The sequence below is a fragment of the Polyodon spathula genome, chromosome 2 (assembly GCF_017654505.1).
Source record: "Polyodon spathula isolate WHYD16114869_AA chromosome 2, ASM1765450v1, whole genome shotgun sequence".
NCBI lineage: Eukaryota > Metazoa > Chordata > Actinopteri > Acipenseriformes > Polyodontidae > Polyodon > Polyodon spathula.
In genome coordinates this window covers 17,973,069-17,996,307 of record NC_054535.1, presented here as the reverse complement: position 1 = coordinate 17,996,307, position 23,239 = coordinate 17,973,069, and the positions used below count along the sequence as shown (strand labels likewise).

Below are 23,239 nucleotides of genomic sequence, written 5' to 3'. Positions count from 1 at the left end.
TTTTGGAGATGGCCACCTTCTGCACAGGGTTTTTAATCATTCCTGGCAGAGGACAAGCTATTACCTCGCCTCTGCCAGAACAAGTCTAAATAAATACAAAAACAATAACCATGGCTTTCGCCGTCAAATACAATAAATAAATCACAATAAAAGCATACAAAGTAACAGAGACCCTGTTCTAAAAATAAATAAACAATACACTTAAACAGCAAGGCTTTCCTACCACCCTGCAACATGTACATTTTTATTTGTATTATTATTTATTTTTTAGCAGACGCCCTGTCCCAGGACGACTTACAGTTGTATAAAAAATGTACAAAAAATACATAATCAAGAATTACAGTACAATTAAGAGCAATATACCAAATACAGTGACTTCAGTCCTAATAAGAGCAAATACAAAACACAATATGATTTGATATCGGGGCAGTTCAAGAGCAGATAAATGTGATAAATATATCAGGGTTAGATATGAGTGCAAGTGAAAAACAAAGTACTACAGATTGGGTTAAGGTTAGGATTAAAATACAATAAAATAGGGAGCAGATAAGTACAAGTTAGAGTGCATTAAAAGGCAGAGTGCTATATTGTCCAGAGGGAGCGTCAAGTTTTACAGGTGTTGTCTGAATAGGTGTGTCTTGAGGAGGCACCGGAAGATGATCAGGGACTGAGCAGTCCTGACATCCGTAGGAAGGTCATTCCACCACTGCGGGGCAAGGATGGAGAAGGAGTGGGCTCTGGAGGTAGGGGAGCGTAGAGGAGGTACAGACAGTCTTCTAGTGCAGATGAGGGTCTGGAGGTAGCTGGGTGCAGTCTGATCAAGGCATCAGTATGGGAGTACAGGAGGCTTGAACCGGATGCAAGTGGTGATTGGGAGCCAGTGGAGTGAGCAGAGCTGTGGAGTATCGTTGGAGAAGGGAGGCAGAGAGAACACCAGGCAAGCAGTGGAGTTCTGTTTGAGCTGGAAAGGATGGGTGGAGGATGCAGGGATGACAGCCAGGAAGGATTTGTAGTAGTCTAGACGGAAGAGTACCAGAGCCTGGATGAAGAGTTGCATGGAGTAGTTGTGAGGAAGTGTCAGATTCTTCATATGTTGTTGAGGAAGAAATGGCAGGTGCGTGCTAGAGTGGAGATATGCTAGGAGTAGGAGAGGTGGGATCCAGGGTTACTCTGAGGTTCTTGGCTGAGGAGGAGGGAGAGAGCCTGGTACACTCCAGAGGAATGGAGTTAGAGAGATCAGAGGAGGGGGAAGAAAAGGAGGTCAGATTTAGAGAGGCTGAGTTTGAGGTGATGCAGGTGCATCCAGGAGGAGATTGCAGACAGATGGGTAGAGATACGGGAGGGATCAGGGTGGGGGGGGAGGAGAGGAATATCTGTGTATCATCAGCATAGAAATGGTATTAGAAACCATAGATACAATGAGGAGGCCCAGGGAGCGGGTGTAGAGAGAGAACAGGAGAGGACCCAAGACTGATCCTTGGAGGAATCCTGTTGCGAGATGATGAGGTGTGGAGGTTGAGCCGCACCAGGTTACCTGGTAGGTGCAGTCAGAGAGGTAGGAGGAGAACCAGGCCAGAGTAGTGCCGGAGATTTCCAGGTCAGCGAGAGAGGATAGAAGAATAAAGTGATCGACAGTGTCAAAGGCAGCAGAGGGATTGAGGAGAATTAGGACAGAGGAGAGAGAGGCAGCACGGGGACAGTTTAGCGAGTTAGTGACAGACAGGAGAGCAGTTTTAGTGGAGTGAGCAGAGCGAAAACCATATTGGAAAGGGTCGAGCAGTTTACATGTAGTTGTTTTTACATTTAAAAATAAAATCCAGGCTGACCAAACTATGGTTCAAATCCAGGCCTGACCATGGGTTCCTAGGGGGGCGGCACACAATTGGCCGAACGGCGCCCGGGTAGGGAGTGATTAGGTCGGCAGGGGAATCCATGGTTCACCATGCACCAGCAACCCCTATGGCTTCGCTGTGAATCCGCAGTGCGAAAAATGATGGATTGGCAGGAACACGTTTCGGAGGATTCCTGTTTCAGCCTCCATTAGGCGAGTCGCCGGGGGGTTGCAGCAGTGAACTGGGATAAAAACAATAATTGGGCATTCAAAATTGGGGAGAAAATCAGGGTAAAAGCCATTGGAGATGACTAAATAAAAAAAATTTAAAAGTTTGAACGAAAAAAGCCAAAGAAAGTTCACGCTCAACAGACCTTAACTGACCTTTTTAAACGTAAAAGTGGGGAAGTAGGGGAATGCCAATCAAAGAAATTAACAAAAACTGAAGACGTCAAGTGAGACAAAGCCCAGAGAGGAGACGAAGGAGGCTGCTGAATGGATGGGTAAGCCTACTATTGAGACTTTTATCCAACAATACCATGCTGTGTGGTCAAAAATGGAATTTGATACATTTAAAAGAAAAATACAATTGGCTGTTTGGTTTAGACAGCAAACTTGGGGTGTACAGTATGTCCTGACATTTCCGATTTGAAGATTTCGATTTGATCTGGATTATATTGTGCAATTGGGTTTTTCAAAACATCAAAATGCGATCGGGATTACTGTGATCCAGGCTTACAAAATCTGGATCACTTTGATCCAGATTAAAAGTTTTGAAAAACTGGCCTCAGGAAACACACATCGAATCTGTAGAATTAAAAACAGTACCAGTAAGAAAGTAACTTTGACCACTGAGGGATGCATCTATTCAAATCTGATACGTTATGCCGTTTTCAGTCTGTTACATCTTTTTAAATTGAATTTATCATATTTTCCGTCTCTTATGTTGTTTCCACCATTATGAAAATAGGTATGCAAATATTCATCATATGCAAAACATTGGTCTTGTACATTTTATTAACTTGTGCAACTTTGCGGTGCACATCTTGTGAATTATTTTTTCCTTTTAGAGAAATAGATTGTCTTTTTCCAGTTTAAGCTTGCAAAAAAATCATGTACAATTAATGATAAATGTACCTCTGTTTGACAATAGGAAAACACCAGTACCAAAATCTATACCACTTGCAATCTGACATCATACCACTTTGACAATACACATCAAGTTTTGGTATGTGTACCACATTCTGACACTGTACCAGTTTCTAACACTATACTGGCTCTATAGTCCAGATTGCAACTTCTATCAAAGTGAAAAACAATGTCCACAAACTCAACTTAAAGCTTATCTATAAACTTCAGGTACATTCAAACAGTATTCAAATTCCACTTCCAAAAGAAAAGAAGATAGTGACAGACAAGTTGAAAAGGGCATGCAAATAGAATAATCTAGCTAGGAAAAATAAATCAAAATAATTATGTGTTTTTATTTTGTATTATTTGTGATTTTTTTCTTGAGGGATATCAGATAACTTTGTTAGGTAAACTGTTCCCCCACTACCACTAGTTTAATTAAAATGATATGAGTTTGTTTCAAGGACTCAGACTCAAGATTCGAAGTCAAGGACTCGTGATTTGGACTCGGACCCCGATATGACCCCCCCCCCCCCCCCCCTGTAGGTTTTTGGTTGACTGGGACTGTACACCATGCGCTGCCCCCACTACGTTGACATAGTTCTCTACTATGATACGCTTTTGGCCGTGATAGTATTTTACACATGTTTCTCACATTAACCTTCCATGCACTGCCCTGTCAGTCATCATCGCACATGCCAACAGCTCTCACGATGAGTCTAACTATAGAACAAATGATCCATTTGTATATTGGAGGTATTACACAGCTGCCATTAAGTAAATAACTAAATTAAGCCATTGATGAAGCAAGATTACTTTGGTATTTCATATCCTGCATCTGTCAACAAATACTTAGAGAGGTTTTTCAAAGTTATTTAATTAAAGTGTAAGGATAGATCTTACGAGTGATGTGTGGATGCGTTGGATGGGGTGGATTTATCATAGGCAATAGGGTTCTTTCTGAAATCTTACAAAACACTACGTGCTGTGGTATTTAGAAAAGAAAAAAACATGTCTCTACCATTTGTAAAGTAGGCTTTTACTTGGATCTACAACTGGGAATACTATATTTAGCTAAAAGGTTTGTAACATGTGTGTAATGTGTTCTGCTCATTCCACAGCTGATCAATGACCCACGGGCAAAGAAAAATATCAAATCAATTGTAAATATGTGGGAAAATATACTGCTACTACTGAGTTGGTTCTTAACACCAGACAGTGTTATGTAAGTCTGCTGTCTGTCTATAACCAATGAGGCAATACAAAAAAACGTTGAAGTTGAAGAAGTGATAATAATATGCATAGATTAAACGATAAGCATTGAACACTATGTACCAAACAAAATGCAGATCATAGGTGGAGTTATGGGGGGCAATCCCCCCATACACACACACTTTTTAGAATATAAATGTGTCAAGGGGTAAAGCTGCAGTTCAATTTACTGTAACTACTCATTCCTGTATTAATAATATCATCTTTTGAACTGTGTTTCCATGTGATACTAGTTGAGATTTAAGTCTTACCGTATTGTAAATAAAAAGTTGCTAGACACATACTTTAGATTGTCTGTGAACAGGGTATAGTTACACATAAAATATATATGTACATCAATGTAAAGGACAGTACTTTTTTCATTTAATTAAATAAATTGATTTTTCTTTATGTAAAGAATTTGTTTAAGTTTCCTGCTTCCCTTATGCAAGACTAAACCACATACAATGTGTCGCATTAGTAGAAAATCTCGCTCCAGGGGCTCCTGAGTGGAGCATCCAGTAAGAGACACCCCGTCCCGGAGAGCAGGATGCACCCTGTAGCTTGGAGATTGCAAGTTTAAATCCAGACTATGCCACTACCAGTTGCAGTAGTGAGCCAGGTTGAATCGGGGGTAAAATAATTGCCGATTCCAAATTAACACAAGAAGCCCTGCGACTGTCATTTTGGCAGTTTGTTTTTAAAATGTAATTTTCTCCAGTTATGTAACACATATGGGGCTGTGCATTCATGTACCTGTCTGTCTGTATTAAATAAGCACAAAGCATGAAACGCGGGAGTGCAGGAATAAAGGAGATATATTACATTATACCTAAAACTCCCGGGAGCAGTCACATTGACGGTCACACAGAAAACAATTGTATTGTGATTATACAGAACGGTATTATATTTATTTATTTTTTATCTGTCCGAAATGTGTTTAGCTGTAATCAGATTAGTCTCTACTCTCTGCCTGAGTGAATGACTGACAGTCTTATTTTCAATCAGCCTTTTGAAGGGTGTTGCCTGCTTGCCAGCTGTATGGCTTTAGTCAGTCAATTAGCATCGAGACTAGTGAAAATAAATACCAGAGACCGTGGAGTTTTACCACACAACAAAATATGGAGTTGAAGTTTTGGATCAGATGGCACTGAAGTATTCAGTGAAAGCTGGCTCCCGATGGTGGTCTGTTCAATTGTTTTGCAATGTATTGGACCTAGCAGACATCAGATCCTGGGTACTTTACAAAGAAAGAATGCATGGAGAAGAATTTACCATGGATATTTTACAGTGAGCACAGGAATTTTGCAAGAAGCTTTGTAACAGAGGGAGACTGCCAAGCGTGTACCCACAGCTGAAGCTGGCAACCCCGTTGAGAGCCACAAGAGACGCCAATGCCAGGTTGGCAAGTGCAATAAAAATAAAACTTCGGACAGCTGTGCCCTGTGCAGAAAGGCGGCGTGGAGAAGCGCATTCTGTGTTGATTGTGAACAGAGTTACTCAGGTAAAGGAATACTATAGCGCCCCCCAAAAAACCCTGAAAGACTAAACTAAACCCCCTTGGTTATCACTATAACTAAAATTTACTATTTTAAATAACCAATTAAGTAGAGCTAAAGACTACGCCAATTTGCAGCTAATATAACTCCAAATAAATAACAGGTTCTTTAAAAATCAAGAAAGCTCAGTGTGTAAAGTGAGGACAACAAGGAATAATAACAAGGATTTTATTCAGACAAAATGTTACAGCTTTTACCTGTAGCAGCAGATTCAATAGCAACAACCTTTAACTATAACAACAGGTTTTTAACCAAGAGCGATCCCATTAGACCCCAAGTATTAGGATACTTTAAAACTAGATAACGTCACACCAACACTTCTAAGTAAGAAAAAGAATGATTTTCACAGCACAATTCCAAAAGTAAAATATGAAACACTTAAATAACACCCTTCAGAACGAGTAGTGATTTCCACAAGCACAATTCCAAACAGTAATATGAAACACTTAAATGTTTGCTGCAATTTTAGTTAATAAACAGGTTGATAAAGTGCAAGGGTGCAATCAAGAGTTAACAGGCCGATTGTAAATATATATTGCAAACACATACACAGTTAGAATAATCAGGTCAAAGATGCTACTCTAAAAGTCTAAAACAACCACTAACACAGGAAATGAATTCGTATACAGCGCTATTACACCGAAATTCACACGATCGTAATTACAAACTCAGGATACAGGCAGTGCACATTCTCTTTCATATTCAAACCCATACAATTGCTACCGAAATCTGAGAGCACAAGGGATACTGAAACCACTCTAATATAAAGCGGACCAAACTATTCAGTATGAATAGTAGTAGTTTCCCAATAACTTCTATCACTTCAGCCAATTCACAGCACATCAGTATTCAACTTCAAAAGTTAGAATCTCACGCTCATGGGTACCTGGTCTTCCCCCTAGAGGCTGCAATACCCCAGGAAAACACAAACCCACCCTGGGATACCCCCACAGAGATGGCCCTCCCTAGACAGAGGATGGTTCCCCTTCCACTATGGGTTTAACTGGAGGAAAAAGACAGGGAGTTAATAAATTACTTTGGAGCACCCTCTCATCACCTATCCCTTTTAACATAAACAGGCAAAAATGAATTTGACTGTTTTACAATATAGTATGGTTCTACCTCCTATCTATCCGCTAATTTACCTTTTCCCCGGTAGCGTTTATTTCTGACCAACACTCTCTGCCCCGGTATTAATGGGCCACCCTGAGCTTTCTTATCAAAGTGGTGCTTCTGTGCACTAGCAGCTTGTTCTGACAGTTTCCCAGCCTTCTCATAAGCTGAACACATCCTTTTATGAAGCTGCTGTACCCACCTATCCACAGTCTGTCCCTCCCCAGACCATTCAAGGGTCAGATCAATAGGTAAACGTGCACATCTTCCATACATCAACAGTGTTATTATAAGCATGTACCATTTCCAAAACAAAGTCAGACCACCTGTACCTATTCTCCCTCTCCAATGTGGCCAACATGTTCAACAAGGTACGATTAAAACGCTCACATTGTCCACTCACAGCAGGATGATACAGTGTCATATAAGAACATAAGAACATAAGAAAGTTTACAAACGAGAGGAGGCACTAGCTGCACATTCTTCCTTAAAACATTGCTTTACAAGAAGCAGTGCAACGTTATAAAGGTAAGTTTACTGGTATAATACTTGGCAAGTCTCAAAAAGGGTCTGTTAAAAAGAAACCCTTACCGATATCACAATTCTTGAAAAAAGGGTACACTGTCATTGAGTATCTGTTTGCAATAAGGGTACACTGTCATTGAGTATCAGTTTGCAATAAGGGTACACTGTCATTGAGTATCAGTTTGCAATAAGGGTACACTGTCAAAATGAACATAAGAACATAAGAAAGTTTACAAACGAGAGGAGGCCATTCGGCCCATCTTGCTCGTTTGGTTGTTAGTAGCTTATTGATCCCAAAATCTCATCAAGCAGCTTCTTGAAGGATTCCAGGGTGTCAGCTTCAGCAACATTACTGGGGAGTTGATTCCAGACCCTCACAATTCTCTGTGTAAAAAAGTGCCTCCTATTTTCTGTTCTGAATGCCCCTTTGTCTAATCTCCATTTGTGACCCCTGGTCCTTGTTTCTTTTTTCAGGTCGAAAAAGTCCCTTGGGTCGACATTGTCAATACCTTTTAGAATTTTGAATGCTTGAATTAGGTCGCCACGTAGTCTTCTTTGTTCAAGACTGAACAGATTCAATTCTTTTAGCTTGTCTGCATATGACATGCCTTTTAAACCCGGAATAATTCTGGTCGCTCTTCTTTGCACTCTTTCTAGAGCAGCAATATCTTTTTTATAGCGAGGTGACCAGAACTGAACACAATATTCAAGATGAGGTCTTACTAGTGCATTGTACAGTTTTAACATTACTTCCCTTGATTTAAATTCAACACTTTTCATAATGTATCCGAGCATCTTGTTAGCCTTTTTTATAGCTTCCCCACATTGTCTAGATGAAGACATTTCTGAGTCAACAAAAACTCCTAGGTCTTTTTCATAGATTCCTTCTCCAATTTCAATATCTCCCATATGATATTTATAATGTACATTTTTATTTCCTGCGTGCAGTACCTTACACTTTTCTTTATTAAATGTCATTTGCCATGTGTCTGCCCAGTTCTGAATCTTGTCTAGATCATTTTGAATGACCTTTGCTGCTGCAACAGTGTTTGCCACTCCTCCTACTTTTGTGTCGTCTGCAAATTTAACAAGTTTGCTTACTATACCAGAATCTAAATCATTAATGTAGATTAGGAATAGCAGAGGACCTAATACTGATCCCTGTGGTACACCGCTGGTTACCACACTCCATTCTGAGGTTTTTCCTCTAATCAGTACTTTCTGTTTTCTACATGTTAACCACTCCCTAATCCATGTACATGTGTTTCCTTGAATCCCAACTGCGTTCAGTTTGAGAATTAATCTTTTGTGCGGGACTTTGTCAAAAGCTTTCTGGAAATCTAAATAAACCATGTCATATGCTTTGCAATTATCCATTATCGATGTTGCATCCTCAAAAAAATCAAGCAAGTTAGTTAGGCACGATCTCCCTTTCCTAAAACCATGTTGACTGTCTCCCAGTACCCTGTTACCATATAGGTAATTTTCCATTTTGGATCTTATTATAGTTTCCATAAGTTTGCATATAATAGAAGTCAGGCTTACTGGTCTGTAGTTACCTGGTTCAGTTTTGTTTCCCTTTTTGTGGATCGGTATTACGTTTGCAATTTTCCAGTCTGTCGGTACCGCCCCTGTGTCAAGAGACTGCTGCATGATCTTGGTTAGCGGTTTGTAAATTACTTCTTTCATTTCTTTGAGTACTACTGGGAGGATCTCATCCGGCCCAGGGGATTTGTTTATTTTAAGAGCTCCTAGTCCCTTTAACACTTCTGCCTCAGTTATGCTAAAGTTATTTAAAACTGGATAGGAACTGGATGACATGTGGGGCATGTTGTCAGTATCTTCCTTTGTAAAAACTTGTGAAAAGTAATCATTTAACATATTGTATCTTGTATCTTCTCAGGGTCTGGTTCAATACCTTGTTCAGAAACCACGTGCCCGAAGTAACTCACTTTTTCCTGCAACAGGTGACACTTGGCTGGCTTTAGCTTTAAGCCATTTTTCTGCAAACGTCCAAACACCAAGTCTAAGCTGTTTAAATGGCTGTCAAAGTCAGGAGAAAAGACAATTATATCATCCAGGTACAGTAGAAGAATGTTGAAATTCTGATCCCCTAGGCATCTCTCAATTGATCTTTGAAAAGTCCCATTACACAGCCCAAAGGGAATGCACTTGAATTCATACAGTCCCATGGGCGTAATAAAGGCAGTCTTAGCTTGATCATCCGGGTGCATTTTAACTTGCCAATAACCTGAAGCCAAATCCAAAGTAAAAGATATCTTAGCCAAAGACTCCTCAGTCCTTGATAATGGACAGGCATCTCTACAGGTGTGAGCATTTAGCTTTCTGTAATCTACACTAAACCTAGTGGTGTTGTCTTTCTTCTCAACTAAAACTATTGGAGACGCCCATGGACTACAACTTTCCATGATTACTTCAGTGTCTAACATCCAAGTTAACAGTTCCTTTACCTCACTATACAACTTAGGAGGAATTGGTGCAGTATTACCTGTAGGGATCCGATCAGTGACCGTTTCTGTAGAACCAGTCATCCTCATGTTCAGAGAACACCTCTGTGTTCATACAGCAGTTTAATGAGTTTCTCTTGCTGCTCTAGAGTAAACTCTATCCCCTGCAAATCAATAGACACTGGCAGTTCAAACAAAGACCCCTGGCCCTGCATAGCAGCTCACCTATCTATTGCCCCCTGCTGGGAATGAACATTAACACGCACCACCTGGTCTGTTACAAACTCAAGCTGGATCTCAGGACCCTGGCCAATATCGATAGATTCCACTTCAAACAGTTCCCCTAATTGAACATGGGAAGGCAAACACACTGCTATGTCACTGAGATTTAAAATCCTGACTGGCACCCGACCCTGCTCAATTTTCATTAAGCAACGTGCCACTATTACATTTCCAGGGAGAACCTTTATTCCATTGGGTTTTAAAAGAGCCACCCCATTTCTCCCCTGCCTACAATCTGTTTTACACACCACAACCTTTTCAGACTGGGCGGGTATCTCAACTATACACCCTGGAATTGGCTTAACCACCCCCAGTTTACCATCCTTAGTACTTGATTGTAAACTATGCTCGTAAACTCTTAGAGTTTGCTGCCACACTTTCTCCTGAGGAGATGCAGCCATCATTTTCTCCAAAAAGCCCACTTCAAACTGGCTAAAGAAGCTATCACGACACTCCTGAATAACATTCATCCCAAGTAGGCCTGGCGTGACACTACCACAGCTATCCTTTTATTAGGAATCGCTTGTCCACATACTTCGATGTCCAGTTCTATATACCCACAAAACGGTATCGTTAACCCATTACCAGCTACAATGGTTAACCACCCTGATGGATCCCGAAGTCGTTTCTCTTTACCAAAATGGCTATGAAAATAGCTCTCCTTTAAAAGGTGGTCACTTGAGACCCGGTGTCTCTAAGACAAGGCATATCCACACCCTCCATTGATACAATAATTACAGGACAATCTCCAGTTACATTACCAGTTTCCACCTCTGAAGGACCTGTAATCTCTATACCCAGTGCCTGGTCCACACCCTTGGGTGAAATTAGTTTAAAGTCAGTCTAACTTGGTTTCTTTCTGGACATCTCCTCAAAATATGACCACTGCACTGACAACCTCGAGAAATTGGCTGACCCCCTTTATCATACTGATCTAACTGATGACCCTGAATCCTAGATGGATACTGGGAACCTTGACCCCGCCCTCTGATAAAACGTATCTTGTCTTCCAGACACGTCCTCTCTGACCTCCTCAACCAACTGAATAGTTAACCGTTTTAAATCAGCTCTAATTAATTTTAAAATCTGCTCTTTAAGTTCCTGATTTAAGTCTGACAGTAGACCCCCATCGCCAGCAGTTACAGGGGATGCCCCTCCTACAGCAATGCTTCTCTCAGATGTAAATGACCTAGTTACAGTACCAGCCTGCAGAAACACCTCTTTCCCCTCATTTACCCAATCCAATGCCTGTTTCTTTATTGCAACAAACAAAATATCATTATCAAGCCTAATTTGAGACCGAAGTTCCCTTTTTAAGCCAACCTCCATTAAAATGACCACAAAATGATCTCTCAGAATTTTGTCCGGCTCAGCTAAGCTCTTTGGATCACGTTTCTCTAGGCTGTTCATCATCTCCTGCAAGTTGAGTGCAAACTCCCGAACACTCTCCCCACTAAGCTGTTGTTGGGAGAAAAACTGTGCCCTAACAGCAGACAAAAGCAATGTGTCACCATATAGTTCCTTCAACTTATCAAAGACTTGCTGTACTGTAGATCGCTCAATTGCTGCAGAAGCTAAAATTTCTCGTTTCGCCTCACCTTCTAAACTACCTTATAACATTTCCACTTTCTGTATCTCAGAAAAAGGTTGCCCTCCAATGTACGATTTAATATTACTCTTCCACTCAGCAAAAGAAATACCATCCTTTTTACCAGAAAATTTAGGAATCCATGGAGCGCCAAACATGTATGGGAAAACCATTATACACACCCGACTGCACATTCACCAATTCACCTCACTCCACACACTTGCTCTAAAATCCTTGATCCTGCTGACACACGCCAAGTTGTAGCACCCCCCAAAACACCCTGAAAGACTAACCCAGCGATACCCCCCCTTGGTTATCACTACAATGAAATTTACTATTTTAAATAACCAATTAAGTACAGCTAAAGACTACGCCAATTTGGAGCTAATATAACTCCAATTAAATAACAGGTTCTTCAAAAATCAAGAAAGCTCAGTGTGTAAAGGGAGGACAACAAGGATTAAAAACAAGGATTTTATTCAGATAAAATGTTACAGCTTTTACCTATAGCAGCAAATTCAATAGCAGCAACCTTTAACTATAACAACAGGTTTTTAACCAAGAGCGATCCCATTAGACCCCAAGTATTAGGATACTTTAAAAACTAGATAACGTCACACCAACACTTCTAAGTAAGAAAAAGAATGATTTTCACAGCACAATTCCAAAAGTAAAATATGAAACCCTTAAATAACACACTTTAAAAACTAGTAATAGACAGTGATTTTCATATAATAAGATCGACAAAAAGCTTCATGCAACCTAAAAATGCCTAACTACTCCAATAGCTGCTATTTTAGTTAATACACGGGTTGATAAAGTGCAAGGGTGCAATCAAGAGTTAACAGGCAGCTTGTAAATATATATTGTAAACACATACACAGTTGGAATAATCAGAAACAAAAACGCTACTCTAAAAGTCTAAAACAACCCCTAACACAGGAAAGGAATCTGTATACAGAGCTATTACACCGAAATTCACACGATCGTAATTACAAACTCAGGATACAGGCAGTGCGCATTCTCTTTTGTAATCAAACCCATACAATTGCTATCGAAGTCTGAGAGCACGAGGGATTCTTCACTGAAACCACTCCAATATAGAGTGGACCAAACTATTCAATATGAATAGCAATAGTTTACCATTAACTTCTAGCGCTTAAGCCAATTCACAGAGCACCAGTATTACACTTCAAAAGTTAGAACCTTTACCAAACAGTAGTTCCCCGGCCCATGCTCTCAGCTCACAAATCTCTCAGAACCTGGTAGCTCTCCCGTTTAATTAACCCCACCTGTTTTTATACAGCTGGCCCCATTACAAATTAGCACTGCAGTTACCATGGAGACCATTAGTTTCCCTGGGGTTTAAAGGGACAGGGCAACATTAAGAAATAATAAAAATCACACAATAAAACTCAATCTAATTATATGCAAAAAAAAAATAAACAATACATTGCACATCCGTTACAATACCCTTTTGTCGAAAAAGAAAAATAAATTAGACTTTTTTTTATAACTTCTTGTGCTGTGCACTTCTGTAAATGTATTTCTTCCAAGGTTATTTATCCACTTTGTTCTGTTATCATCTGATAATAAACCGACTGCTGTTGAAAAGTGAAAAATGTATTTCACGTTTATAAATATGTATCGTACAATGTAAACCGATGTCTGTTCAGATGGTTATTTATTTAAATTATAGATTGTTTATATATATATATATATATATAATATATATATATATAATATATATATATATATATATATATATATAATATCTTTGGTTGTTCAGATGTTTGTGGCATACTCAATAAAAAATATACTATTTACAGTGTTTTGAACACACCTGTCAGAACGACTGCTGCAGGGTTTCTAGGTATATCTCCGGTCCTTCTAGTGTTAAAAAAATAATAATAATCTTGCTCCATAGTAAACTCTCAAGCACCTATGAAAGGTGCTGCTCTCTTACAAGCTCTGTTATTGACTCCGCAAACCCATTCCTGGTAATACAGCAATTTCATTCCAGCAGTGTTTAATCCACAAAAGTCCAACAATACAGCATGTTTAGAAATTGCTTCTCAGCGACTAATCAATTCAATCAATCACTCATCCACATTATAGCTCTATTATTACTATTTTTCCTCCCCAATTTATAATGTCCCCTCACAGCAACAACAGTCCCACTGCAGCTCAGGAGAAACGAGGGCATCCTCTGATCATATTGCCAAGCCAGTTAGCTTTTCAACACCTAATAGCTACAGGCCCCTTAAGGGCAAAGGCCAGCCCTGCAGGTGTCTACTTGAGTTCAAGGGCCTTGGAAGGTCAGTTAGGTGAATCAGTCCTTGATTGATACAAGTTTATATAGAGGAACAATCACACAAATAAATGATCTCCAACTCACCTGGAACTGTACCTGGAAAATTGTGAAAAATATGTTCAAATCCATGTTGCTGGTAATGCTGTTGTGTGCAGGCGGGTATGCTAGAGTTTCTTCAGGGTAATACACCGGTATTAATATAAAACATTAAGTGCCTCTATTTACTGTGTATCATCATAGTAGTTAATTAGTAAATACATGTGTTTTTACACATAATTACAATCTTAGTATGCATAGTTACAATGTAATTAGTGTGTGCATTTTTTGTAAAATATATGCAAGTACACACTTGTATTAGTTAGGGTTAGGTTTTGAGTTAGGGTTAAGGGGTAAGGGTTAAACGTAGAGTTAGGATTGGGGGTCAGGGTTAGGGTTATATCATACAAAACTAGTTTCACATTAAGAACATTGTAACTATGCACAATGACATTGCAAGTATGCATGTATTTATTGAGTAACTACTATGTAAATACACAGTAATTAGAGACACAATGTAAAGTTTTACCATAATGTGTCCTCTGTCGTTTTTACTATTTTTCTACGTTACACAGTTTACATTTTCCTGTCACCTCATCTTTTGTTAGCTTTGGTAAGGTTACACTTTTTTGGAGTTTTGTGGAGTTTTATTTAAGTCTCATTCACCCAACATCACATCAAGACTATTGTTTCCATATGGTCTACAGTATACGAATGAGTTGCATCCCTGAAGAAATAAACAGAAGATAGTGAACTGGTCTACAAATGGTCTTTCCCCTGTGGCTATATGCAACAGTGTGAGGTTATAACTCACATATTCACACTTATATTTCAGAAAGCAAAATAAACAAATTAATTAATAAAGAAGATTTATGGTCTATGGCTGGTTTCACACCTCACGATTAGACTAATCTTGGATTAACTTTTTAAGGTAGCAATGGGCAGTCCAAGTTTAGTTCTGATAGCATTTTTTGAAACCAGTCAATAGAGCTGATATTTTTTAGATAACAACTTTTTGTACAAACTGCAACTGCAGCTGTAAGGGAGAACAGACTTGGCCTCAACAGGCAAGGACAGCACAGTAGCATATGAAAAAAGGCCACATCTAATCGTTTCTTTACTGCTTTTAGAAGGTGTGGGTGTAAAATTCCACATCCAACATGCCAATTGTGCTGAATTGTAGACAAGGGGATCCTGCAGGCAGACAGAGTACAAAAACTGGAAAAAGATTCCAAACGAATCAGAATCCATGGGGTACTTGGAAAAACTCGGATGGCTCCAGGACCTTATTTGGCACAATTACAGAGGCCACCTGGATGGGGTTCTGGGATCAATTATCAGTTAGGAACCTGACGAGCATTGATAGGCTGAATAACTCTTCTTATGAATTGATTGAGGAAGCATGGCTATTTGATTTTTTAAATTTTTTTATTTTGATTTTTTACATTAGACAGCAGAGTGATGGTGTATATTATCTTCCATGTGAGTCCAACCTGTTTTTATTCTTCCGTGGGAGTCCTTACTGATCTGGCACCATGCCTTCTATGAGCAAGAGATGGGTTGAGAGCTATGGTTCAGCTTCTGTAGATGGAAAATTGAGTACTATGTTACAAGATAAATATGTCCCATCTATTTTTAAGTCACAAGTCTGCCTTAAGAACAGTCCAAGGGAGAACCTCAAGTGTCACTTCCTAAAAAAACACAGATGCATATAGCATCTGGAGTGCCAGGATCTGTACCCACTATTCACATTTTTAAAGCACAGTATGGATGTGCTCGTCTTTTCATTTTTGTTTGCTAGTACTTACTATAGAGTGATTATTGTAATAAACATTACAATAGGTCCAAGCTTAAAGCAAGTGAAAGGCAAAGGCAATTTCAATTGAAACGGTTTCCAGCAAGCAAGGAACAACTTTGCTGAATTGAAATATTGTCTGGCAGTAGTTTCTTTCCAGTTTTATACTGCTAAAGTTACTGTATTCCTCTCTCAAAATTTCTCTTTGCCTCTGGAACCTATTTGCCTGTCAACTTTTGGAAACATGATATAACCCTAATCCTAACCCTATCACTAACTCTAAACCTAATTTGAACCCTAACTCTTTTCTGATCCAGTTGTGTACTTACTTGTGCAAAAAAGATTTACACATTAAGTACATTGTAACTATGCATAATAAAATTGTAATTATGTGTAAGTATACATGTATTTACTAAGAAACTACTATATAAATGCACATTAATTAGAGACACAATGTAAAGTGTTACCAAGTCTAGCTGAGGTCACAAATGAAACAGTTTGGTCTTAACTGTGCATTAATTCGGAAGTAATACACGCTGCCTAGCCACTTTATTAAGACCTGTTTCTAATATCTGCAGTCCTCCACCTTAGTAGAGGTCGATGAAGGTTAAAGTATAAGGGGAAAGGGCACAACAGCCTCCAAAAACCTACTGAGTATTTCAGTGTGTAGCAAACCAGTGATTCCTTATTTAATGCCATTTCATGTTACATTGAAAAAATGTTATACTTAATCGGAATTTTTTAAAAAAAGTGATTTGCATGCTATATTGCAATGCATTCTTAATCCACTCCCTATTCCAATGCACTCTTTCAGAAGCGTTTATCACCATAGTAACAGTAGCTTTCAAACAAGTACATACAATGAACTGCTAAGCTGTTTTAGACTTCCTGAAAAGTTGAAAAGTCATATGGTATCTGTTTAGTTGCCATCACAGTTTTCTTTAAATGACACACGTTTACAACAGCACATTTCCAACGTGTTAGCTAGGCTCTAGCTATTTAAGTTTTGCAGGCTTGGATACTAGAATACAACACAGATGCAAACTCTGGCATGCGCTGTAATGATGCCTTAGGTGGAATTTCTTTGTCATCCAGCCTGAATCACAGCAACAGAGATGCTCCATTGGCAGGAATGTGTAAACAGAGGGGTAGCAAAGATTCCTTTCTCACTGCCTTGTCAATTCCTGAAACTGGTCACCTTAATATCAAGATGTGTTTTATTCCCATAGCTCAAATGTAAGTCTTCTTTTCATGTTTTGTCCAGCATTCTGAAGGTGGCCATTAAACAGAGTAGGACAAAGGTGCTGTGGAACTCATAAATATGTATAGGGCTAAATCCATGTCAAGGTTCACGTCCTAATCCATCTAAAACTAGCACTGATAGGTAGGAAAGAAAGGAGGTAGATACTAAGGTCAATCTTTTATACATAGAGCTTCACATTCTTCTTAACCAGATTAAAGGAAAGAAAGTGTCAGTATAACTAAGTAAACATATTCCTGTTGGTAAATTGACCAAAACAACAAGGTTAATGTCATGTAGTCTCCCAGCAACCAGGGAATGAAAATGAAATAAGATAAAGTGATTTTCAAATTGCTGCTGGATAGCATGTAACTGAACCAGTCAACCTTGAGGTAAAGGCCTTCCAATCCAATTTTCACAGAGAAAGCTATTTGCTAAAAAAAGTCCTAAACCATTTAGCAAATCATTAGTGAAAACTATGTTTTATCAATGGCTCTTATAAATGCTAAACTACTGAGCTTGCCCCATATTGTAGAAAACAAATCTGTATGAATTCATGGTAATTATAGGGATGCTGTCTGTAGCACATGCTGTGCAGTACGTTGTGTAAATAAGAAAGTTTAAAAAAATTAAAATGCTGCCATTTTTTGCTCAGAAATAAAATGTGTTAATTATGTTAATATTGTGTTAAGCTTTTGTTGTTTGATAAAAAAAAACTGTAATACTTAAATGCTGGAAAGGAGAGAAATGTCAAACTTTCACAGAATGGAAACATCTAATGCTATATTTATGACAGCTGGAGAGGCTCTACCACAGATAAAGAAAAATTTAATTATTTACTTAAAATGTGGGGCCCATTTTTAAATAAATTACACATTATATATATATATATACACACACACACACACACACACACACACACACACACACACACACAGTGGTTTGCAGAAGTATTCGCCCCCCTGCAAAGTTTTCACATTTTGTTGGCACTCTTTCAAATTAGACTTTTCATGTAGAATCTACACAAACTACTCCACACTGATAAAGTTAAAAAAATGCATATAGAATATAAATAAGTTTTACAGACAAAAACAGATTAATCTTAATTTCATAAGTATTCAACCCCTTTGCTACTGCAGCTCTAAATCAGCTCAGGAGCAAATTATTTATTTGAAAGGTCACAAAGTTTGTGAGATGGTTTCAGCCTGTGTGTACTCAAAGTGGTTTAACTTGTAGATAATTTCCCTCAGGTATATAAAGACTTTCAAGTTGCAACTCACACAGTGATCCAACAAAGCAACCATGAAGACCAAGGAGCTCTTGAAACAAGTCAGGGATAAAGTGGTAGAGAGGCACGGAGCAGGGGAAGGGTACAAGAAAATTTAAAAGGCGCTGATTATCCCTCTAAGCACAGTGAAGTCCATCATTAAGAAGTGGAAGATGCATCATACCACCCAGGCACTACCCAGATCAGGTCACCCTCCCAAACTGAGCGGCCAGGCAAGCAGGAAACTGGTTTGGGATGTCAAAGTTCTGTGTCTGAGATGGGAGTCAGTGTTCACACATCAACAATAAGCCGGTCCCTACACAAAGCTGGCCTGTATGGATGGATGGCAAGAAAGAAGCCATTACTCAAAAAGCCTCATCTTAAAGCATGGATGGAGTTTGCCAAAAAGCATGTAGATGATACTGCAAGACATGTGGAAAAAGTTTTTGTGGTCAGACGAGACAGCAATTGAACTTTTCGGTCTAAATTCCAAACGTCTGGAACAAGCTCAACACTGCACATCACCCAGGCAACACCATCCCAACTCGCAAGCATGGTGGTGGCAGTATCATGTTATGGGGATACTTCTCTTCAGTAGGGACTAGGAAGTTTGTCAGGATAGCGGCGAAAATGGATGGTGCAATGTACAGGTGAAACTTTGAGAGAAACCTGTTTGAGTCAGCCAAGACACTGAAACTGGGGAGGAAATTCACATTTCAGCAGGACAATGACTCGAAGCATAAAGCCAAAGCCACACTGGAGTGATTGAAAAATAAGAGAATTAATGTTCTTGAGTGGCCCAGTCAAAGTCCTGACTTGAATCCAATCGAAAATTTATGGCGAGACTTGAAGATTGCAGTCAATGATCCCCAAAACACTTATCAGAACTGGAGCAATTTTCCCATGAAGAATGGGAAAAAATGTCACCATCCTACTGTGCAAAACTAGTAGAGAAACATCATTAGATTGCTAACAACCTGTTAAAACTATCCAAAAAGACTCAGATAACAGTAATAGCAGCAAAAGGTGCTTTTACCAAGTACTGTTGAGGGGCTGAATACTTATGCAATCATACATCATATACTATGCATTGTATACATTTTCTTTGCAAGTTTTGCTGACACTTAACCTCCTCCTCATATTACAGGGTTCAGTTTAACAACTACAGCTTTGAATAAAAACAGTTAGTTTGAAAAACTGTGCATAAATTATTTGTATTCAACAAAATGTGACATTATTGGTAGGGGGTGAATATTTCTGCAAACCACTGCAAATATATACTTAAAAACAAAAAAAAAGTTGTAACAGTTGTTATCGTACTATTCCTATGATGTATAGCCATCACTTAAGGTGTGGGTTTATGTTTGTATGTTATTAAAAATGTAATAATTTTTTTTTTGAATTGGTCCTAATGTAGATATTTAACCAGAGATTAATCTTGGCAGTCTGGTACAGTTCTGACAGCGAAGCAGAAATGGTCAAGAAGTTAATCTTTCCAAACTCTTAGGATGCAAACACAACCCCCATGAGTGGGCAACACTGTCCCACAATGGCAGATAGGGAGCCCCCTAGCTCCATCCATGGTTCTTTCAACCCTTACTGGAATGCTCTCATAAGAAACCTCAAAACTGTTTCCTAGCCTAAGGACCTCAAAATAACATTTTGAATAAATTAAACGTGATTTTTGAAAAAACATCATTAGATTGCTAACAGCCTGTCGCTCTCGATCACTTAATTGTGAAATATGTTTGTCCTAAAGGATTGACATCATGAGAAAGGAGATGTACAATAACTTTTCTCTTACAAGTACAAAAACAGAGCAGAATGCATCAATTCTCAAAACTGCATGATATATACTGTTTTAGAAAGGGAAGACAGAGGTTATGTGGTTTGTCTTAGCTCTAAGAACGAACCCAAATGCAAGTTAGCAATTGGAGGGAGCAATATAGCAGTGTAACAAAGACAATTCTGAATAGTTTTGAATAGATTTCAAATCTGGACATTATACATTTGGAACACAAACATAACAAGGAAATAAAACTAGGCAGTAAGCCATGAAATCAGATGTGAGTATCTATTATCTAAAAAAGTAATAGTGTACTCCAAACCGTACATAATTAACCAACCATTTTGTCAATGTGAAGGTTGAATATTTGAAATCAATTAAAAAAAGGTCACTTGTAAATCACTTATGTAAAATTATACTTCAGCAAGTTTCTTCTGTAAGATTAAGTTAATTTAAATATTTACAAAATCTGACGACTTCTAGAAACTATGACCTAATGGTTTTAGTTATTTAGCGAGAACTTCAGGACCAAAAGTCCAAGGAAATAAGAATTATGCCTCAGACCTCAAGTGCAGTTCATACCAGAGCGAGTACCAGTTTTACCACTCAACTAACACTAGCAATTGTACTGTACAACAAAGTGTTTTGAGCATGTGATTCACACAGCTGCCAGTGAACAGTAGAATCTCTGACTGAGCTGGAAGTAAAACACAGGCCCGGTGGCAGGATTAACTCAGCAAGGGGGCATCAGAAATGACTAAGGGGGCACAACTATTTTCGCTCGATGATAACACAGGATGGATAATAATCAATAGTACAATTACACACAATGTATTTGCAGCTTTGCACGGCTGTCTTGCCACAAGAATACAGGCTACTGCACCGCCTTACAAACACGGACAATTCATAACCGGGTCAAAAAATTGCAAGTTATGAAAACGCTACACAGCTACATGCACAATACCCATCAATGAAATGCAAAACAGTTGCTAAATACCATAACAACACTTCCCTATGCCAATACAATGCACTTCCAATTGCAGAAAGCAAACAATACTGTACAATGCACTACTATGACTTATCGGTACAGTGCAGCTTGGACACAGTTACCAAGCTGTCTTGTCACAAGAGTGCGGTACTATGCTGCGTAAGACAACAAAGAAATTAGTATTCCATAGCAACGAGCTGTTTATGGAAACGCTATAGCTACATCGTTACTCAGCCATTGGCCAAGGTCTGCCCACCCTCACCAATGTAATGCAGAGCACCTATTCTACCATATAAAACAACATTAAAACAATCCAATTATAAAACCAAACATTTCCAATCCAATCACACGACAGAAATCAAGCAGTAGACTAGGCAGGAACACCAATGAAGAAAATCATGTCTAGGCCTATTTCTGACATTTGCCATGCATTTCCAAAAGCTAGCAAATAACAAAATAATACAAGCCCAGCTAGGCTGCCTTTTCTTACCCTGATTCAGAAGATTTGCAGCCGCCTTGATCGGTGGTCTTGGCCTCTGTGGCTGGCTTTTCCCCCTCCGTGCCTTTTTGATCCAATGCTGCCATTGTGCCCTGGCGAAACCACTTTCTGATATCCATCATGCTACCTATCTGCTACTTAACTAAACTATTTCAACTGCCTAACTAATTATTAACATAGCTAAATTCCATTAAGCTGTGTGGTGAAACTTTTTTTTTTCATAGTACATAACTTTGAAAGTAAACCTAAACGGTCAAATTGACCCCACCCTTCTTATGTGAAGGCCAATCAAAATATGTAAAATGTGTGTGACTTACATATGATGCGTGCAAGGGAGCTCCATGAATGAAGCATATAGACACAACAAATCAGGTGGGCATGATTCAGGGGGCAGATTGCAGGACAGGCTAGGGATACAAAACTGAGGAGGCACAATATTCCAACTGAGGGGAATGCCCCCTTTTGCCCCCATGTGGCGCCAGTCCTGGTAAAACATTATTAGTTAATGCTATACTATGGGTTTAGAGTTTTAAAAGGGGGCAGATACCAGTTATGTAGAAACCTCTGCTCTCTTCAACTTTAAGTCTTTAAATAATGCTCTTCAAAGTAAATCATATAAATGGAAAATGGCACAGGAAATAAGTTGTGCCTTTGTTACCTGTGGGATTGTGCATCTTGTCACTCCTTAAATAGGCTTTCCATTTAACTTAACACGTACCCTCTCATTCAAAAACCCTAGCACCGAACTCAGCATCTACAGAGCCTCAAAAGTCCTACTTGTGTATCAGATATTATGGTGGTATAGTTTGATGTGTTTGTGACATCACGGTCTCATCTTTTCATAGGAAAAATAACCCCCCACATTTTTAAATGCATATTCCCACTGTGGAAGCCCTTGTGACTCTCTATGAATTGGCTATTGTCTCACAGCAGATTAAACCATGCTTGAGACTTAATTGAATTTGACATCTTTTTTTTTTTTTTTTTTTTTTCTTAAAGCCTCACGGATAAAGAAAAAATCATAACAGCATGCCAGCCCAGATGTTCCTTTTTTTTTCATCGTCCTGTCCTCATGTCATTTATGTGTCTTCCATAAATCAATAATATTCCAAACCAAGTGGGTTTAAGCCTATTCTAATGGGACAGGGAGGGTCAGATTTTCTTTCCTTAGCCTTGGGTATGAAAAGCTCAATAGCACCTTTCTTTCTATACCCTCTGATTGCATGCAAGCTGATAGCTCACTGATGGGAGTGCGACACTCCTGAGAGTCTCGCTGACACCCGGGGGCAGTAAATTAACACTGACACAGTCTGCAGAGCACATGGCAGTTCTATTGTCAGAGTTTCTCTAACATGATAGATTGAGTTTCACACTGCATTAATATCAAACTTCTTTACGTGCACACGCAGACACACACACACACACTAACACAGACCACAGTATCCTGGGACGCAAGCTGATAAACACTTAGATTACAGAAACGTCTGACTTCTCCGCACACCCCAAGCTGAGCCTTTAGCACCGTAGCTGACATAAAAGTCTTTGAGCAAGACTAATCATAACTTT

The 23,239-nt window shown here is 39.0% G+C and overlaps 1 pseudogene; it reads right to left on the bottom strand.

The window, feature by feature from the left end:
* Positions 1-610: 610 nt before the first annotated feature.
* LOC121326198 lies at positions 611-21,759 on the bottom strand (annotated as a pseudogene).
* Positions 21,760-23,239: the final 1,480 nt, after the last annotated feature.